This window comes from Heptranchias perlo, chromosome 1 (assembly GCF_035084215.1).
Source record: "Heptranchias perlo isolate sHepPer1 chromosome 1, sHepPer1.hap1, whole genome shotgun sequence".
NCBI classification, from domain to species: Eukaryota; Metazoa; Chordata; class Chondrichthyes; order Hexanchiformes; family Hexanchidae; genus Heptranchias; species Heptranchias perlo.
The window spans coordinates 38,684,801-38,706,256 of record NC_090325.1 but is presented as its reverse complement, the minus strand read 5'-3'; the positions used below and the strand labels follow the sequence as shown (position 1 = coordinate 38,706,256).

Below are 21,456 nucleotides of genomic sequence, written 5' to 3'. Positions count from 1 at the left end.
CTTTCCTCCCCTCCCCTCCCCTTCCTCCCACCCCCCCACACTTTCCCCGCCTCTGTATTTGCTTAAAAACTGTTTAATCTTCAACCTCTTCCAGTTCTGACGAAAGGTCTTCGACCCGAAACGTTATAATCTGTATTGTGTATGATTGGAATGTGATATGACAAATGTATTGTATGTTTTTGCTACAAATTTTATGAATAAAGTATATTTTTTGAAAAAAAAACTCTGTTTCTTTCTCCACAGATGCTGCCTCACTTGCTGAGCTTTTCCAGCATTTTCAGTTTTTATTTCAGATTTCCAGCATCTGCAGTATTTTGCTTTTGATTGGAATAATCGAGTCTGAAGGTAACAAAGGCATGGATAAGGGTTGCAGCATCAGATGGGCTAAGGCAGGGGTGGAGACGGGCCATGTTATGGAGATGGAAGTAGGCGGTCTAGGTGACGGATAGGATATGGGGTCTGAAGCTCAGCTCACGGCCAAATGTGATGCCGAGGATGAGAACAGTCTCGTTCAGCCTCAGACAGTGGCCACGGAGAGGGATGGAGTAGGTGCCTCAGGAATGGATTTTTGTGGCAGGGACCGAAGACAATGGCTTCGGTCTTCCCAATATTTAATTGGAGGAAATTTCTGCTCTTCCAATACTGAATGTCGGACAAGCAATGTAACAAATGAGAGGCAGTGGAAGGGGTCGAGAGAGGTGGTGGTGAGCTCGAGCTGGGTGTCGTCAGTGTACATGTGGAATCTGACGCCGTGTTTTCAGATGATGTCGCCAAGCGGCAGCGCATAAATGAGAAATAGGAGGGGCCAAGGTTAGATCCTTGGGAGACTTCACAGATCAATAGAAAAAGCTGGAAATATTCAGCAGGTCATGCAACGTTTGTGGAAAAACAGAAGTTGACCATTCAGGCCTTCAAAAATGTCGAATGTCGTTTTTCCACACAAGCTGCCTGACCTGCTGAGTGTTTCCAACTTTTTCAATATTTATTTTCAGATTTGCAGCATTTGAAGTATTTTCTTTTTTGTTTGAGGGCAGGATCAATCTGGGCTGTGGTGCCCAATGCAGTCAAATAGCTTTGACACACACTGTCAATTCTCATGCATGGAAGGCCACTTTGGTGAGGTACTTGCAGGGAATTGGTGCCCAAGGAACTGCATCTTTAGCCAGAAATCAATGTCTTTACAAGAGGTGAGAAAAGAGAAAAATGTGAGGTTTTGTTTTAATTTGTTGGAAAAGGGTTAGTCATTTTACCATTTTCCTGATTTAAATGGAGAACCCTTTCACTTGTAGTTTTCCTTGTAATTACCATCTTCTCAGGTTCCAACCCTCAGTCAACAATGCTCGTTTCCTTTCTTTCTTCATACAAACCAGCTGAAACCAGCTGTCTTTAAATTTGCAAACAGGGGCCATTTGTTACCTAGTAACAACACCTGACACCACCTTTTTTTTCCCAAGCTCTCAGGCAAAACTGGGGCAAGGCAACATCATAAAAGAAAAACTAATTTTATATTCACTACCAAATCCCAGAACTCTTTCTTATTCTGAGTTTATGATATCTTTTCTACTTAATTGAGGATCATAGCTACGGGCTCCCTCCCTTCAGGTATTCAGAGGGCGTGGCTATTATTCCACACCTTTAAAAAAATAAGAAGATCAAAACAAGATTTCTAACTTCCTGCCTTTCAATCAAGAAGTTTAACTTTACTTTCAAAGATTTATATTTTTTAAAGCTCGACCACTTCTACAGTGTAACAAAGTATCCTAATTAATTCACAGGGTAACCCTAGAACATTCAAATGAAGCTTCAGTAATGGAGTACAGAAAGAACAAAGTGGTGATGTTGCTGTCTGCACCTGGAGTCATGTGACTTCAGTCCCATCCCAGCTTTAACGGAATAGGAAGCGCTCTTACTGCTGTTTCCTTGGTCAGCAAGATGTCATAAATGTTTGCTTTTGCTGTGTGTGTGTGTGAGTGAGAGAGAAAAAAAAAGTTGAAGAACTCGTTTGTCCAGTTACTTGCAATAAAAGAGGCCATTATACAGAAAGTAAATCCTTCAGGTGGTGCTCACAAACTCACAAGTTCAGTCCCCAAAACTGAGAGAGGAGATATTTAACTTGTGGGGGACTCTGGTAAGACACTTAAATTAACTGATTATATACAAGATTACTTTGATTGGCAGGGGTTTGATTTAACGTTTTGTGTTGTAAGGTGAGCTACTGAGTGAAAGAGAGTAAACTTGTTTGGTTGTGACTTTAAGATTTGAAGCAAAGTCTGTTGTTTATGTGCCAGACTGTAAGGTGTCTTCAATGTTGCTTTTATCTGATTAACCACAAGTTTTAGAAACTAATTATCAACTGTACCTATATAACATTATGCTTTAGAAGTGTTAAATAAGCATGTTGTGAAGTAGCTGTTGTGTTTAATACAAGTGACGAGACAAGTAATTTTTAATACATGTGTGACCTGTGGGTTTTATGTTTTTTAATAAATGTGTTTGTATGTATTACTGAATCATGCTTTCACAGTGATTTTGAAAACCCTTGCTGTTCAAGAGATTAACAATTTAAAAGGCTATCTGCCTGGTGATTGCCTGTGAGTCTGTATGAGTTTGAATCTTGTGTAATGTGTGTTAAAGAACACCGAGTATGCTTTGTCTTTCATGGGGTGGTTTGTTTGACTGCTTGACTCTTAGTTGAGCTTTACTTGCAAATTTACTAATTTGACTTTATATTTAACTTACATTTATGCAACTCCGCTTATCTGTGTGTTGTTGCCCTGTTTTTACGAGTCCAAAGCTGGTCTGTGTCGGCATTGCACTGCTTTTTTTACAAGGCCACAGCCAGGGTGAAGTACAACTTGACAGTGTTTAATGGGTTTTTTTCTTTCTTGGAGCCTCATTGATGGGTTTCTTTATCATCAGTTAAGTACAACTCCATAAATTACATTTTTACTTCAAGAACTTGGACCCACAGAAAACAAATGTTCAAGGGGCTGGTTTCTTGCATTTACTGAACAACTACAGGCATTTGTATAGCATTGTTAACACACAACATATCAAGGTGCTTTACAGAGGAAGTCAGAATGGACACTAAGTCTTTTATGGAGTGGAGAGCTCATCAAAAATTCAATTTTCTTAAGGCTTTTAAAGATTAAACTGAGGTGGAGGATTTTAGTTCGAGTGTGAGGTTGAGATGGGTGAAGGCTCTCCCAAGAACAAAACAATAATAACTACTTGTCTTTATATAGCACCTTTTTAACGTAGTAAAACATTCTGTGGCGCTTCACAAGAACGTTACTTGACACCAAGCTACAAAAGGAAACATTAGGACAGGTGACCGAAAGCTTGGTCAAAGAGGTAGGTTTTAAGGAGCATCTTAAAGGAGCAGAGAGAGAGGCGGAGAGGTTTAGGGAGGGAATTCCAGAGCTTCAGGCCTAGGCAGCTGAAGGCATGGTCGCTAATGGTGGAGCGATTAAAATCGGGGATTAGCAAGAGGCAAGAATTGGAAGAGTACAGGCATCAGGGGGTTGTAGGGCTGGAGGAGGTTACAGAGATAGGGAGGAGAGGCCATGGAGGGATTTGAAAACAATGATGAGAATTTTAAAATATAATCGAGGCGTCCTGGGCAGGGCACCAGTGTAGGTCAGTGAGCACAGAGGTGATGGATGAACGGGACTTAGTGCGAGTTAAGATACGGGCAGCAGAGTTTTGGATGAGCTCAAGTTTATGGAGGGTGTAAGTTGGGAGGTTGGCCAGAAGAGCATTGGAATAGTTGGATCGAGGGGTAATTAAGGCATGGATGAGGGTTTCAGCAGCAGATGAGCTGAGGCAGGGGCGGAAACGGGCGATGTTACAGAGCTGGAAGTAGGCGGTCTTGGTGATGGAGCGGATATGTGGTTGGAAGCTCATCTCCGGTCAATAAGGACACTCAGGTTGTAAACAGCCTGGTTCAGCCTCAGATAGTGGCTGGGGGAATGGCGTTTTTGGCAGGGACTGAAGACAATGTCTTTGGTCTTCCGAATATATAATTGGAGGAAACTTTTTGCTCATCCAATATTGGATATCGGACAAGCAGTGTGACAAATCAGAGGCAGTGGAGGGGTAGAGAGGTAGAGCTGGGTGTCATCAGCATACGTGTGAAACCTAACGTCGTGTTTTCGGATGATGTCGCCAAGGGGCAGCTTGTAGATGGGAAATAGGAGAGGGCCAAGGATAGATTCTTGGGGGACCCCAGAGATAACTGTGCGGGAGCAGGAAGAGAAGCCATTGCAGGTGATTCACTGGCTAGAACTGGATAGATAATGGAACCAGGCAAGCACGGTCCCACCTAGCTGGACGACGGAGGAGAGGCGTTGGGGGAGAATGATGTGGTCAACCGTGTCAAAGGTGCAGACAGATAGAGAAGGATGAGGAGAGAGAGTTTACCATGGTCACAGTCACATAGGATGTTATTTGTGTCTTAGATAAGGTCTGTTTCAGTACTCTGGCAGGGGCAGAAACTTGATTTGAGGGATTCAAACATTGAGTTGCGGGAAAGATGGTCACAGATTTGGGAGGCGACAACACGTTTAAGGACTGTGGAGAGGAAAGGGTGGTTGGAGATGGGGTGGTAAGGGGATTGTATAGAAGGCCAGAGTCATATTGGCATAGGAGGGAGGTTGCTGAGTTAGTGAAGTACAGGTTATGGAGAGATTTGTAGATGTGGGTGATTTTAAATTTGATACGTAAGGGTAAAGGGAGCTGTTGGAGAAGGGGGTGATGGTGGGCAAGCAGCAGTTAATTAGAACGCGATTTGAGCTGTGGATTTTAGCAAGTTGGATTTTGTGGTGATCTGAAAGTTGCCAAGTAAGTTGTTGAAGAAATTGAGTTTTACAGTGACAAAAGCATAGCTTGAGGGTTTTGTTGGAGGTGGATGATGTTGCAAGGGGTTTTGATGAGTGTTAGAATATGGGGTTTGAAACTCCAGTCTGATTCAAACAGGATGTTGAGATTAACACAGCCTGGCTCTTTTTAAGATAACAGCCAGGAAGGGGGCTGGAGTTGGTGGCAGGTGAGCAGAATTGTTTGCAAAGCCAAATACTCTGGCTTTGGTTTTCCCAATATTCACTTGGAAGAAATTCTGGTTCATTCTTGATTTACTGTTAGACAGGTAATCTGAGTTTAGGGAAGTGGTGGAACGAAACAATTGGGAGTTCTCAGCAACCCTTTGGAAGCTGGCTCTGTGTGTAGCTGAGGAAGAGGATGTGGCCAAAATGAATCATTGGGAAACTCTGGAGGTGAAGTGTGAAGCTCGGAGGAGAAACTATTGTTAGAGATGCACTCATTGCATTGGGATAGGTAGGACATGCAATGGTAGTCCAATGGAGAAGAGGTATTGGAGGAGGATGGCTTGGTTGACCCTACCAAATGCCGTGGAGGGGTCAAGGAAGACTAGGTGTGTTTTGGTTATGAGGGCCACAACATGTCTGTGACATGAACCTCATCATCAAGTCAGGCCTGGCCTTCTCTACCACTCTGCTTGCACCAGCTGCTTTGAGTATATTACCCTCTTCTGTTCCTCATGCCTCTCATTTAAAAATCCTTGTCGTGTGCCATTTCCCCTCCTATGCTGACTTTCTCTCTTCCCCGAACCCTGCAGCAAGTGACTCATCATCCCCAATCTAAAATTCAACTTCCCTAGCCCCATCTCCTATTGTCTCTCTCAATCTCTCCATTCATATAAATGTTCTACCCATATCCTTCCCATGCCATGGCCTCTCTGTATCCAAGGAAGATTAGGATGACAAGGCTATATCTGATCACTTGCTCATCTCCCTTATCATCCACATTCAATCCCAATATTGCCACTATCTACTCTTCCCCCTGCTTTCTGTACAACCTCGCTTGTGTTTGACCTACCACATGTCACAATACCTCTATCTCGTTTAACTTACCTGTCTTTGATGCCCTTTATCCCAGCAAATTTAGTGGCAGAGATTTCAAATGCCTCATCCTTTTCCCTGTCTAACCTCTGCACCTCTCCACCTTTTTTCAAAAAAAAACCTTCTCAAAATCCATCTCTTCCAGAAGCTTTCAATTTCACACTTTATGGGAGCCTTAATTTAATAGTTTATGTACTTGACTGTGCTGCTTCCAACAGCAATCTGGCATGGTTAATAAGGTGCTGCCCACCACCAAACAGATGTTTTTTGCGGGTAATTCTGGAGCTGCACTGTCCCTTAGGGAAACTGAAACCAGTCACCATTGGAGGCAGTCATGTTTTCTAGTTTGTCGACATGCTGAGCAACAGGTCAGTACCAGTTTTTTTGTGTCCAGAAAAGAAATTGCCCCAATTGCAAAAAAGATCATAGGCAGGGAAATGACAATGAGAAAAAGAATGTGCATTATGCAAAGCCTTTCATGTCACTATCTTCAAGAATTTTGCAAAATTAATTATTTTTTTGATGTGCAGAGATTGTTACCTAGGCAGCCATTCTGTGCCAGCAACGCACTGCACCGCACCACACCACACCACAAACAGCCATGAGATGATTTATCAATCTAGTGTGGCACTATTGCTTGAGGAAGAAATGTTAACCAGGGAACTGGGAGACATTCCAGCTCATCTTTGAATAATGTCATGCGATATCCAGTATCTATCTGAATAGACAGGCAGGACCTTGCAAGTGCTGGATCGGATGTTAAATCACAATGATACCTCTCAGTTCTGCACTGCTGTGTCAGCTGGATTTTTAAAATCATATTTATTCTTAGGATGTGGGTGAGACTGGCAAAGCTGTATTTATTGCCCATCCCCAGTTTCACAAGGTGGTGGGCCTTCTCTTTGCACTCGTCATGCTGATGGTGCACCCACAATGGTGTTAGGGAATGGCAGAATATTGACCCAGGGATGGACCAATAAATGATAATATATGTTTTAAGTCAAAACTAAAAGTTGTGAAGCCGTGAAGTGGAAGAATGTATAAATGCAGAAATGAGACAAGCATGTAACAAAGGTGGAGAGTCTTAATAGGGGATTTTAACTTTCATATAGATTGGGATAAGCAGAAGAGCTCATGTCAAAAAGGTAGCAAATTTCTTAATTGTGTTCAGGACAGCTTTCTGCAACAATATGTCCTCGGACTAATAAGGGGGCAGGCCATATTAGATTTAATGAGTAATGAGCCAGATTAAGTTGCCAGATTAAGTTAACAGCTTAATGGTGCATGAACATTTATCTAACAGCAATCATAATATGATCGAGTTCAACGTTGTGTTTGAAAGGGAGAAACCCGTAACAGCTGCTTAGATCCTAAATTTAGATAAGGCAAACTTCAATGGGATGAGACAGACTGTTCACAGTAAACTGGGCAAATCTGTTAATAGGTAAAACGTCAGAGGATCAGTGGGAGGTGTTCAAGAAAGAATTTAACGTGATACGGAATCAGTTTATGCACCTAAAGGACAAGAGCTCTACTTGCCAAAAAAAACAGCTATGGATGACAAAAGAGGTAAGGGACAACACAAAACTAAAAGAAAAAGCATACAAAAATGCAAAAAATAGCACAGATCCTGGCGACTGGGAGAAATACAAAGAACAGCAAAGTGTGACAAAACAGGTAGTAAGAGCTACAAAAAGGGAGTATGAAAGAAAACTTGCAAGGGATATCAAAATCATCAATTTTTTTTACAATTTTACATTAGGAAGAAAAGGATGGTCAAGAGCAATGTGGGCCCCTTAAAAACTGATAATGGTGATATTGTAAATGAAAATAAGGAAAGCGGACGTGTTAAGTACTTTGCATCAGTATTTACAGTAGAGGAAGAGGATAGCATGCCGGACATCCCAAGGGAACTAATTAATTTTGAATCAGGGACAGGGACTCACTCACCATAATTAACTTAAGCAAATTAGCAGTGATGAAGAAAATGATGGCACTAAAGAGTGACAAATCCCTAGGACCAGATGGTTTCCATCCCAGGATTTTAAAGGAAGTAGATGAGATAATTGAGGAAGCTCTAACTGTAATCTTTCAAAGTTCAATCCTTCAGATTGGAAAATTGCGCATGTCACTCTGCTGTTTAAGAAAGGTGAGAGAGGGAAACCGGGGAATTATAGATCAGTTAGCCTAACATCTGTTGTTGGGAAATTACTGGAGTCGATAGTTAAGGATAGAGTGACTGAACACCTTGAAAATTTTCAGCTGAGCAGAGAGCACCAGCATGGATTTATCAAGGGTAGGTCATGCCTGATGAGCGAAGTGTCACAGTAGGTACAGCACAGGAGGAGGCCATTTGGCCCATTATGCCTGTGCCGGCTCTTTGAAAGAGCTATCCAATTAGTTCCATTCCTCAGCTCTTTCCCCATAGCCCTATAACTTTTTCCTCTTCAAGTATTCCTTTTTGAGTTACTATTGAATCTGCTTCTACCAGCCTTTTCAGGCAGTGCATTCCAGACCGTTACCTGGTTGAATTTTTTTGAAGAGGTGACTAAAGTAGTGGTTCGGGGAATGTTGATGGATGTTGTTTGAATGTCTTCTGGAAGTCCATAGAATCAAGTCCCTCATAAGAGACTGTTAGCTAAAGCTGAAGCTCATGGAGTTGAGGGCAAATCATTGACCTGATTAGGAAATTGGCTGAGCGGCAGGAGACAGAGAATAGGGATAATGGGCAAGTACTCAAATTGGCAGGATGTGACACTGACACAAAGATAGGCAGCCTTGTAAGCAGTGTAGATAGAAGCATAAAATTACAGAGAGATGCTAATAAATCAAGTGAATGGGCAAAACCGTGGCAAATAGATTTCAATGTAGGCAAATGTGAGGTCATCCACTTTGGACCTACAAAGGATAGATGAGAGTTCTTTCTAAACAGTGAAAGGCTCGAAACAGTGGCGGTCCAAAGAGACTTCGGGGTCCATGTACGTACATCATTAAAATGTCATGGACAGATACAGAAAATAATCAAAAAGGCTAATGTAATTCTGACCTTGATATCTAGAGAACTAGAGGGTAGAAGTTATGCTACAGCTATACTGGTTAGCCCACACCTGGAGTACTGTGTTCAGTTCTGGGCACCGCACCTTATAAACGATATATTGGCCCTGGAGGGAATGCAGCGTAGATTTACTAGAATGATACCTGGACTCCACGGGTTGAAGTACAAGGAGAGATTACACAAACTAGGGTTGTATTCCCTGGAATTTAGAAGATTAAAGGGTGATTTGATCAAAGTTTTCAAGATATTAAGGGGAACTGATGGGGTAGATAGAGAGAAACTATTTCTGTTGACTGGGGAGTCTAGGACTAGGGGACATAGCCTAAAAATTAGAGCCAGGACTTTCAGGAGTGAAGTTAGGAAACACTTCTACATGCAAAGGGTGGTAGAAGTTTGGAACTCTCTTCTGCAAATGGCAGTTGATGCGAGCTCAATTGTTAACTTGAAACCTGAGATTGATAGATTTTTGTTAACCAAAGGTATTTAGGTATATGGGGCTTAGGCAGGAATATGGAGTTAGGTCACAGATCAGCCGTGATCTCATTGAATGGTGGAACAGGCTCGAGGGGCTAAATGGCCGACTCCTCTTCCTATCTTCCTAATTGCGTGTAACCTGGAGGGTGACTTGTAAGTGGGGTTTCTATAAATCTAGGCAGTAGAGAGCCCGAGTTTGTGCAATCTCTCCTTGTACTTCAACCCGTGGAGTCCAGGTATCATTCTAGTAAATCTACGTTGCATTCCCTCCAGGGCCAATATATCGTTCCTAAGGTGCGGTGCTCAGAACTGAACACAGTACTCCAGGTGTGGGCTAACCAGGGCTTTGTATAGCTGTAAGTTAGTGTCAATCCCATGGTGTCTGGTTTGAACCCTGAACTTTATGGTCCAGCAGTGAAAGAGCTAGCAACTGAGCCAAACTGACATTTTCTGTCTGCCAACAAGTTGAGCAGAACAGGCCATCCATACAGGTCGGCAAGATGCTTTTTTGCTCACCATCCTGTGCAGAGTTTCTCTGGCCTTTGGTGGACAGAAACCATGTCTTGGAAATAAATATTAATGTACAAGCTTGAGCAAATGCAGTTATTTTTCCAGCTACAGTGGATCCACACTGCAGTATAAACTGGACAGTTTCCATAGCACTTGAAGAACTAATTCTAAGTGAGTCCATAGTCTAAATGTGCCACAAGGGCCTGAAAACACAACTGAAGAAAATTAGTTCTGCCCGATTCATGAATCTCCCCGGACCTTTCTTTCTTTAGAAACTTTTACATTAAGTGAATGCTGCTGACTATAGATGTCTTATACTCTGAATTATAAACTGAGGGAATGCTGCAATCTGAACTGCATCACCAGTAGTTGAAGGAAGTTGGGGGGGATGTGAGTGGTGTGTGAAAGAAGGAAATGATGAGAGATTGCCTTGTCTGTGATCTGGACAATGGGAGTAGAGTGGCCACATGAGCTGGCAAGGTGGAGGGGATGGCCAATATGATACTTTGTAGCTTATTGAAGAATTCAACCAGTAAGACATGAGCATCTTTTTGAGAAGATGTTGCAAGTCTCTAATAACCCATTCTCTGTCAAGCCCTTCTGATAACTTTCCTATAACTGACATCAAGCTTATAGACCTATAATTTCCTGGTTCTGACTTGTACCAATATTCAAAGAGGGCAACAAAAGCCTCCCTCCAGACCATTGGAACAATCCCAGCCTCCAGTGTAGAAGAGGAAAAGACAGTTTAATGTTTCATCAGAACTCCGTTTAAAGGTTTTGTTCTGATAGAGAGATTTGTATGTAAATGCACAAAGTATTCAGAATATTGGTGAGCTAGAGGCACATATTGCTATGTGGTTATGATGTTGAATGATATTCTGGCATTAACAGTGATGTGGCTTAGGGTAGGGCAGGAGATGAGAGCTTCTCTATTGGGATTTAACACCATTATAAAAGTGTTTATTTTGGGATGAAGTACCATTTGAAATTTTAAACATATTGGACCATTTTTTAAAAAAAAAATTGAAGATACCTTCCATTTCCTGATTGTTTCATATATATCTGAAACTTCTTACTGTCACGTACCTGAAGTTACAGCATCGCTATTTTTTATTTTTATTAAGATTGCATTGTGTTGGCAATTGAACTACTGATATTTTTCCTCCCGAGCTAAAACCAGGAAATTGTGGATCAGTGCATTCAACGGGTTCTGGATTTCTGTTTGTGGGAGGAGTTGGTGAATGGACGGGGCTGACAATTTGTCAAATCATTAGTCCTTCTTACCCATGCTGATTGGCTTCAATGATGACATTTGGCAACATGTAAATATGGAAGAGGATAGGAGCAGACTTCAGGAGGGCATGGACAGACTGGTGAAATGGGCAGACACATGGCCGACGCAATTTATCGTGGATAGGTATGAAATGATGCACTTTGGGATGCACAACGTGGAGAGGCAGTATAATCTAAATGGTACTACTTTTGAGGAGGTTGCAAGAGCAGAGGTACCTGGGGGTGCATATTTGCAAATCTTTGAAGGTGGCAGGATAAGTTGATAAGGTGGTTAAGACAGCGTATGGGATACTTTGCATTGTAAATAGGGGCGTTGAATACAAATCACTGGTTAGGCCTCAGCTGGAGTATTGTGCACAATTCTGGGCACCACACTTTTGGAAGGATGTCAAAGCTGAGGGTGCAGATAGGGAACGATATATGCCCTGTATCCCTCTGGAAAATACTTTTCAAAAACTCCTGTCCTACTTCTAAATCCACCCCGGCTGCAAACTCTGGTTTTTATGTAATTTTTTTTCTCCTGCAATGATGTGATGGAGTTTTAGGTATGTGTGCACCTCAATTTGTGATAAGTCTGCCTTCCACTGCACTTGCAGTGTAACTTCTTGTTGCAAGCCTTGTATTCAGGACTTTTTTTGCGCCTGTCTCAGCTTATAAGGTCAGCTTGTGCGCGTTTTTGTAAATTGGCATGTATGAGCTGTTTTATTTTTAAACTGATAGCTGCTATTTGCCAGATACAAAACCATATGGCTTGAGTTCTGATGTTTGCTGCTGATGAAAATTCATTGAAACCATTTATGATCTTCTAACTGATGCATCTAGATAAGATCACAGAAGTGGGAGGAAAAAAATACTGTCTGAATAATAAATTGCCTGACTGGCACGCCAATCTCATGAATATGGAATGAATTTGTGATCATCAATCATGCGGAAATGACCGTGTGTCACATATTGTTCTGTGCTGTATCTGTTTGAAAGCTGACATCTGTTGATTCTTAAATTGTACAGAAGATAAAAACATCCTCTTCGCGGCACATAATTGTGTACAAGTGTGCAATTAACCTCACTATTACAGCCTGAGCTGAGTTTTTTCCCCGTTGAACACTTTTTTCTCTCGTATTTGGATGGACCGTTCTTGGAGTGTGTGAACCTGACCTACTCCCAGTGTATGTGAAATAACCCTCCTTTCTTTATGGAAAAACACTAAGTTCTTCCCCTTTTTCAACCTGATCTGGAGCTCTGTGTGTTTTAATAATTAGTGAACCACAAGATGATGCCTCTGACTAATTTTGATTATCCCATTTAATTTTCTGTTTGGACATTTTTTAACTATTATGTAGTAGGGATAGTAACAGTCAAAATGTAAGGGTAATAGAGAATCCTAACATAGAAGCTGTAGATTTATAGGATGATATAACCGGTACTAAAATATCAGTAGGTTTTCCCTCCTTGCATAACCCAGGAAGTTTTCTGTATCTACACAATGTCTTTTACTGTTTTTTTTTTAATCGTTCATGGGATGTGGGCGTCGCTGGCGATGCCAGCATTTATTGCCCATCTCTAATTGTCCTTGAGAAGGTGGTGGTGAGCCGCCTTCTTGAACCGCTGCAGTCCGTGTGGTGAAGGTTCTCCCACAGTGCTGTTAGGAAGGGAGTTCCAGGATTTTGACCCAGGACGATGAAGGAACGGTGATATATTTCCAAGTCGGGATGGTGTGTGACTTGGAGGGGAACGTGCAGGTGTTGTTGTTCCCACGTTCCTGCTGCCCTTGTCCTTCTAGGTGGTAGAGGTCACGGGTTTGGGAGGTGCTGTCGAAGAAGCCTTGGCGAGTTGCTGCAGTGCATCCTGTGGATGGTATGCACCACAGCCACAATGCGCCGATGGTGAAGGGAGTGAATGTTTAGGGTGGTGGAAGGGCTGCCAATCAAGTGGGCTGCTTTGTCCTGGATGGTGTCGAGCTTCTTGAGTGTTGTTGGAGCTGCACTCATCCAGGCAAGTGGAAAGTATTCCATCACACTCCTGACTTGTGCCTTGTAGATGGTGGAAAGGCTTTGGGGAATCAGGAGGTGAGTCACTTGCCACAGAATACCCAGCCTCTGACCTGCTCTTGTAGCCACAGTGTTTATATGGCAGGTCCAGTTAAGTTTCTGGTCGATGGTGGGGGATTCGGCAATGTTAATACCGTTGAATGTCAAGGGGAGGTAGTTAGACTCTCTCTTGTTGGAGATGGTCATTGCCTGGCACTTGTCTGGCATGAATGTTACTTGCCACTTATCAGCTCAAGCCTGGATGTTGTCCAGGTCTTGCTGCATGTGGGCATGGACCGCTTCATTACCTGAGGGGTTGCGAATGGAACTGAACACTGTGCAATCATCAGCGAACATCCCCATTTCTGACCTGATGGAGGGAAGGTCATTGATGAAGCAGCTGAAGATGGTTGGGCCTAGGACACTGCCCTGAGGAACTGCTGCAGCAATGTCCTGGGGCTGAGATGATTGGCCTCCAACAACCACTACCATCTTCCTTTGTGCTAGGTATGACTCCAACCACTGGAGAGCTTTCCCCCCTGATTCCCACTGACTTCAATTTTACTAGGGCTCCTTGGTGCCACACTCGGTCAAATGCTGCCTTGATGTCAAGGGCAGTCCCTCTCACCTCATCTCTGGAATTCAGCTCTTTTGTCCATGTTTGGACCAAGTCTGTAATGAGGTCTGGAGCTGAGTGGTCCTGGCAGAACCCAAACTGAGCATCGGTGAGCAGGTTATTGGTGAGTAAGTGCTGCTTGATGGAAGGTGTCGATGACACCTTCAATCACTTTGCTGATTGAGAGTAGACGGATGGGGCGGTATTTGGCTGGATTGGATTTGTTCTGCTTTTTGTGGACAGTACATACCTGGGCAATTTTCCACATTGTCAGGTAGATGCCACTGTTGTAGCTGTACTGGAACAGTTTGGCTAGAGGCACGGCTCGTTCTGGAGCACAAGTCTTCAGCGCTACAGCCTGGATGTTGTTGGGGCCCATAGCCTTTGCTGTATCCAGTGCAATCAGCCGTTTCTTGCTGTCACGTGGAGTGGATCGAATTGGCTGAAGACTGGCTTCTGTGATGGTGGGGATATCGGGAGGAGGCCGAGATAGATCATCCACTCGGCACTCCTGGCTGAAGATGGTTGCAAATGCTTCAGCCCTGTCTTTTGCACTCGTTTGCTGGACTCCACCATTATTGAAGATGGGGATGTTTACAGAGCCTCCTCCTCCTGTTAGTTGTTTAATTGTCCACTACCATTCACGACTGGATGTGGCAGGACTGCAGAGCTTTGATCTGATCCATTGGTTGTGGAATCGCTTAGGTCTGTCTATAGCATGTTGCTTCCGCTGTTTAGCATGCATGTAGTCCTGAGTTGTAGCTTCACCAGATTGGCACCTCATTTTTAGGTGTGCCTGGTGCTGCTCCTAGCATGCTCTTCTGCACTCCTGATTGAGCCAGGGTTGATTCCCCTGGCTTGGTAATGGTAGAGTGAGGAATATGCCAGGCCATGAGGTTACAGATTGTGCTGGAATACAATTCCTTGCTGCAGATGGCCCACAGTGCCTCATGGATGCCCAGTTTTGAGCTGCTTGATCTGTTCTGAATCTATCCCATTTCGCACGGTGGATGGTGTCCTCAGTGCAAAGACGGGACTTCATCTCCACGAGGACTGTGCGGTGGTCACTCCTACCGATACTGTCATGGACAGATGCATCTGCAACAGGTAGATTGGTGAGGACGAGGTCAAGTAGGTTTTTCCCTCGTGTTGGTTCGCTCACCACCTGCCGCAGGCCCAGTCTGGCAGCTATGTCCTTCAGGCCTTGGCCAGCTCGATCAGTAGTGGTGTTGGATATCTTTTAACAAGTTTATGAACATGTTTGAGTTGTCCTTGATTTTAATAATGTTGAGACCTTCAAGCAGCCTGGGTGAATGTTGATCAAAATCATCAAACTCAGACATGAGTCTGACTAGCTTAGGACTTGAATCCACAGCCCTGTGCTCAGGATTCGAGTGCTTAATCATAGATACGTAGGAACAGGAGTAGGCCGTTCTGCCGTTCAATTAGATCGTGACTGATCCGTATCTGAACTCCATCAACCGCCTTCGTTCCGTAACCCTTAATACCCTTGCCTAACAAAAAGCTATCAATCTCGGTTTTGAAGTTTTCAATTGACCTAGTGTCAATAGCTTTTTGGGGGAGAGAATTCCAGAATTCCAGATTTCCACTACCCTTTGTGTGAAGAAGTGCTTCCTGATATCACCCCTGAGTGGGCTAGCTCTAATTTTAAGGTTATGCCCCCTTGTTCCAAACTCTTCCACCAGAGGAAATAATGTCTCTCTGAAGGATTTGATAGGGTAGATAATCATCTTAAACACCATAATTGGATCACCCCATAATCTTCTATATTCAATGGAATACAAGCCTAGTCCATGCGACCTCTGCTTCTAATTTAACCCTTTTAGCCCTGGTGATCGAGAGTCCAGGAGAAATATATCCCACTAAAAAGCAAGAACTAGCCAGTAATGACACACACCATGGATGAATAAAGAAATAAGGGCAACATTGAAACTTAAGAAAAAAGCACATACTCAGTACGTAAACAACAAAGGAGAGGATGACAAAAGGGAATACGAAAAAGTTAGGCAAGAAGTAAATAAAAAACAATTAAGAAAGCAAAGAGAAAATTAAACTATCAAGGAATATCAAAAAAAAGTACGGTATTCAACAGACACAAATAACAAAAGAAAGATAGGGATAGGGCCACTAAGGAATACACACAATAAACTCACAGGTAATGACAGCAACATAAGAACATAAGAAATAGGAGCAGGAGTCGGCCATATGACCCCTCGAGCCTGCTCCGCCATTCCATCGGATCATGGCTGATCTTCGACCTCATCTCCAATTTGCTGCCCGATCCCCATATCCCTTGATTCCCAAAATCTATCTATCTCAGCCTTGAATATATTCAATGACTCGGCATCCACAGCCCTCTGGGGTAGAGAATTCCAAAGATTCACAACCCTCTGCATGAAGAAATTTCTCCTCATCTCAGTCGCAGGATAAGGGGTCGGCCATTCAAGACTATGCCCCCTAGTTCGAGACACTCGAGCCAGGGGAAACAATCTCTCAGCATCTACCCTGTCAAGCCCCCTCATAATCTATTTCAATGAGATCACCTCTCATTCTTCTAAACTCCAGAGAATAGGCCCTTTCTATTCAAAATGGCAGAAATATTAAATAATGACTTTGTTTCAGTATTTACCAGGGAGACTAACAAGGTGGGCATGAAAAGACATTTAAGATAGAAAGGGGGGAGATAATAAACTAATAAAACATAGAGAGGCTAAGACTCCAGGTCCAGATGGATTTAGATGCTGAGAGGTTGTTTCTGGATGCTGAGGTTGTTTCCCCTGGTTGGAGAGTCTAGAACTAGAGGGCATAGTCGCAGGATAAAGGGTCGGCCCTTTAAGACTGAGTTGAGGAGGAATTTCTTCACTCGGTTGTGAATCTTTGGAATTCTCTACCCCAGAAGCTTGTGGATGCTGAGTCATTGAGTATATTCATGGCTGAGATAGAAAGATTTTTGGACTCTGGGGGAAATCAAGGGATATGGGGATCAGGCAGGAAAGTGGAGTTGAGGTTGAAGATCAGCCATGATCTGATTGAATGGCGGAGCATGCTCAAGGGACTGTGTGACCTACCCTTCTCCTGTTTGCGCAGATGCAATAAGAACAACATATGAAAAGAAGTTAGTGAAGAAATAGCAGAGGCACTATTACATTATATATGTGTGTGTATATGCATACACACATCGATCCATCCATCCATATGGCTGGCGGACAGCTCGTGTGAATCCTATGTTTTAAAAAGGGAGATAGAACAAGTCCAGGGAACTATAGGCTAATTAGCATAACGGTGGTGGTAGGAAAGATAATGCGATCCATACTCAAAGATTTAATGGGAAAAAATCTAGAAACCGAAAATATAATAAAAAATAGTCAGCACGGATTTCAAAATGGAAGGTTTGGCTTGAATTCCACGCAGACTGGAGCGGTTCAAGGCGGCGGCTCACCACCACCTTCTCCAGGGAAATTAGGGATGGGCAATAAATGCCGGCCTCGCCAGCGAAGCCGACATCCCATGATCGAATTTAAAAAAAAAATTCTTTGCCCTTGTTTACACTTTTTGTTACTTATTCAATGTAGTAGATGTAATATATTTGGATTTTTAGAAGGCCTTTGATAAGATACTACCAGTCAGGGGGCAAGTAGCAGAATGGATAGCAAGCTGGCTACAAAACAGGAAACAGAGAGTAGGGGTTAAAGATGGTTACACAAACTGGCAAAAGGTGGGAAGTGGTGTTCCACAAGGGTCAGTGCTGGGACCACTGTTGTTCACCGTATACGTAAACAATTTGGAATCGGAAGTACAATTTCAAAATTTGCAGACAATACCGAGGAGGACTGTAACAAAGTACAGGGAGACTTTAATAAACTTGCAGAATGGGTGTGTAATTGGCAAATGAATTTCAAAATAGATTAGTGTGAGGTGGTACATTTTGGTAGGAATAATAAGGAGGCCACATACTCCTTTGGAAAATAAGAGTCTAAACAGGGTACAGGAGCAGAGGGATTTAAGGGTACAGATGCACAAATCCCTAAAAGAAGTGACGCAGGTTAGTAAGACCATTTTTAAAAAAAGCAAACCAAGCATTGGGGTTCATTTCTGGATGGATAGAATTGAAAAGCAGAGAAGTTAGATTAAACTTGTACTGAACCTTGGTTAGACCACACTTGGACTATTGTGAACAGTTTTGGTCTCCATATTATAAAAATGATATAGAGGCACGGGAGAAGGTGCTAAAAGCATCTACTAGGATGATACCAGAAATGAGAAGTTATACTTATCAGGAAAGATTGAATAGCCTGGGGTGCTTTTCTCTGGAAAAGAGAATACTGAGGGGTGACCTGATCGAGGTCTTTAAGATAACAAAAGGGTTTGATAGGTGGACATAGAGAAGATGTTTCCACTTGTGGGGGAGACCAGAACAAAGGGTCATAAATATAACATAGTTGCCAACAGATCCAGTAAGGAATTCAGGAGAAACTACTTGTCCCAGAGAGTGATTAGAATGTGGAATGTGCTACCACAAGGAGTGGTTGAGGCAACTAGCATAGATGCATTTAGGGGGAAGCTAGATAAACACATGAGGGAGAAGGGAATAGAAGGGTATGTTGGTTGGGTTAGATGAAAAAAGGTGGGTGGAGGCTCGCGTGGGGCATAATCACCAGCACGGGCTGAATGGCCTTTTGGGCCGAATGACCCATTTCTCTGGTGGACATTCTTTGTGATTCTTTGGTATGATTCTAATGAATCAGCGCTGCACCCCTCCAAGGCCAATATATCACACCCTACACACAAAGGGTTGTCTACACACACAGGGTTGTCAAAGTTTGGAACTCTCTTCCGCAAACGGCAATTGATACTAGCTCCATTGCTAAATTTAAATGTGAGATAGATAGCTTTTTGGCAACCAAAGGTGTTAAGGGATATGGGCCAAAGGCAGGTATATGGAGTTAGATCACAGATCAGCCATGATCTTATCAAATGGCGGAGCAGGCACGAGGGGCTGAATGGCCTACTCCTGTTCCTATATCCTTCCTGTGGTGTGGTGCCCAGAACTGAGTGCAGTCCCCAGATGGGGTCCAACCAGAGCTCTGTACAGCTGTAACATAACTTTCACCCCTTTGTATTCCAGCCCTCATGAGATAAAGACCAACGTTCCATTCGCTTTTTAATTACTTTTTGTACCTGTCCACTATTCAGTGATTTCTGTAGTTTATCCCCGAAATCTCTCTGCTCATCCACAGTTCCTAGCTTCTCAGCATTTAGAAAATACTCTGATCTATCTTTTCGGTCCAAAGTGGATGACCTCTCACTTTCCTACATTGAATTTCATCTGCCACATTTTACCCATTCACTTAATCTATCATTGTCCCTTTGCAACTTTCTGCTCCAATCGACACTATTTACTGTACCACCTAACTTAGTGTCATCAGCAAACTTAGATATACAGCTCTCTTCCTTCATCCAAGTCATTTATAAGTAGTGAACAGCTGTGGCCCCAGTACAAATCCCTGGGGGACACCACTAGTCACAGCCTGTCAATTTGAGTACATACCCATCATCTCTATTCTCTGTCTTCTACCTCCTAACCAATTCCCTATCCAAGCCAAAAGATTGCCTCCAATTCCATGTGCTCTCATTTTTAAGTCTCTTATTAAGGAAATGGTAACAGGGCCCTTAGAAAATCATAATGATTAGGCAGAGTCAACATGGTTTTATGGAAGGGAAATCGTGTTTGACAAATCTATTGGAGTTTTTTGAGGATGTTACTGGCAAGGTAGGTGAAGGGAAACGGGTGGATGTAGTATATTTGGTTTTTCAAAAGGCATTTGATAAGGTGCCACATAAAAGGTTGATACACAAGGTAAGGGCTCATGGGGTTGGGGTAATATATTAGCATGAATAGAGGATTGGTTAAAGGACTGAAAACAGAGAGTAGGGATAAATGTATCATTCTCAGGTTGGCAGGCTGTGACTAGTGGGGTGTCGCAGGGATCAGTGCTTGGGCCTCAGCTATTTACAATCTATATTAATGACTTAGATGAAGGGACAGAGTGTCATGTATCCAAGTTTGCTGACGATTCAAATCCAGGTGGGAAAGTAAGGTGTGAGGGGGACACAGTCTCTGCAAAGGAATATAGACAGGGTAAGTGAATGGGCAAGAAGGTGGCAGATGCAATATAATGGGCAAGAAGGTGGCAGATGCAATATAATGTGGGGAAATGTGAGGTTATTCACTTTTTGGTAGGAAGAATAGAAAAACAGAATATTTTTTCAATGGTGAGAAACTATTAAATGTTGGTGTTCAGAAAGACTTTGGTGTCCTCGTACAAGAAACACAAGTTAGTACAGAGGTACAGCAAGCAATTAGGAAAGCAAATGGCATGTTGGCCTTTATTGCAAGGGAGTTGGAGTAGCGAAATCTGACCACAGTTTTACAGGGCTTCGTGAGACCTCACCTGGAGTACTGCGTAAAGTTTTGGTCTCTTTATCTAAGGAAGGATATACTTGCTTTTAGAGGCGGTGCAACAAAGGTTCACTAGATTAATTCCTGGGATGAGAGGGTTGTCCTATGAGGAAAGATTGAGTAGAATGGGCCTAATCTCTCTGGAGTTTGGAAGAATGAGAGGTGATCTCATTATAGAATCATAGAATCATAGAAGTTACAACATGGAAACAGGCCCTTTGGCCCAACATGTCCATGTCGCCCAGTTTATACCACTAAGCTAGTCCCAATTTCCTGCACTTGGCCCATATCCCTGTATACCCATCTTACCCATGTAACTGTCCAAATGCTTTTTAAAAGACAAAATTGTACCCGCCTCTACCACTGCCTCTGGCAGCTCGTTCCAGACACTCACCACCCTTTGAGTGAAAAAATTGCCCCTCTGGACCCTTTTGTATCTCTCCCCTCTCACCTTAAATCTATGCCCCCTCGTTATAGACTCCCCTACCTTTGGGAAAAGATTTTGACTATCGACCTTATCTATGCCCCTCATTATTTTATAGACTTCTATAAGATCACCCCTTAACCTCCTACTCTCCAGGGAAAAAAGTCCCAGTCTGTCTAACCTCTCCCTATAAGTCAAACCATCAAGTCCCGGTAGCATCCTAGTAAATCTTTTCTGCACTCTTTCTAGTTTAATAATATCCTTTCTATAATAGGGTGACCAGAACTATACACAGTATTCCAAGTGTGGCCTCACCAATGCCCTGTACAACTTCAACAAGACATCCCAACTCCTGCATTCAATGTTCTGACCAATGAAACCAAGCATGCCGAATGCCTTCTTCACCACCCTATCCACCTGTGACTCCACTTTCAAGGAGCTATGAACCTGTACTCCTAGATCTCTTTGTTCTATAACTCTCCCCAACGCCCTACCATTAACGGAGTAGGTCCTGGCCCGATTCGATCTACCAAAATGCTTCACCTCACATTTATCTAAATTAAACTCCATCTGCCATTCATCGGCCCACTGACCCAATTTATCAAGATCCCGTTGCAATCCTAGATAACCTTCTTCACTGTCCACAATGCCACCA

The 21,456-nt window shown here is 43.0% G+C and overlaps 1 protein-coding gene across 1 annotated transcript in view; it reads left to right on the top strand.

Moving 5' to 3' along the window:
* Positions 1–2,010: 2,010 nt before the first annotated feature.
* Positions 2,011–21,456, top strand: part of atp8b1 (ATPase phospholipid transporting 8B1) — a 162,537-nt gene continuing 143,091 nt past the window's right edge. The window contains exon 1 of the mRNA XM_067983878.1: positions 2,011–2,128. The gene's annotated coding sequence lies outside the window, so the exon portion shown is untranslated. The remainder of the gene's footprint in view (positions 2,129–21,456) is intronic.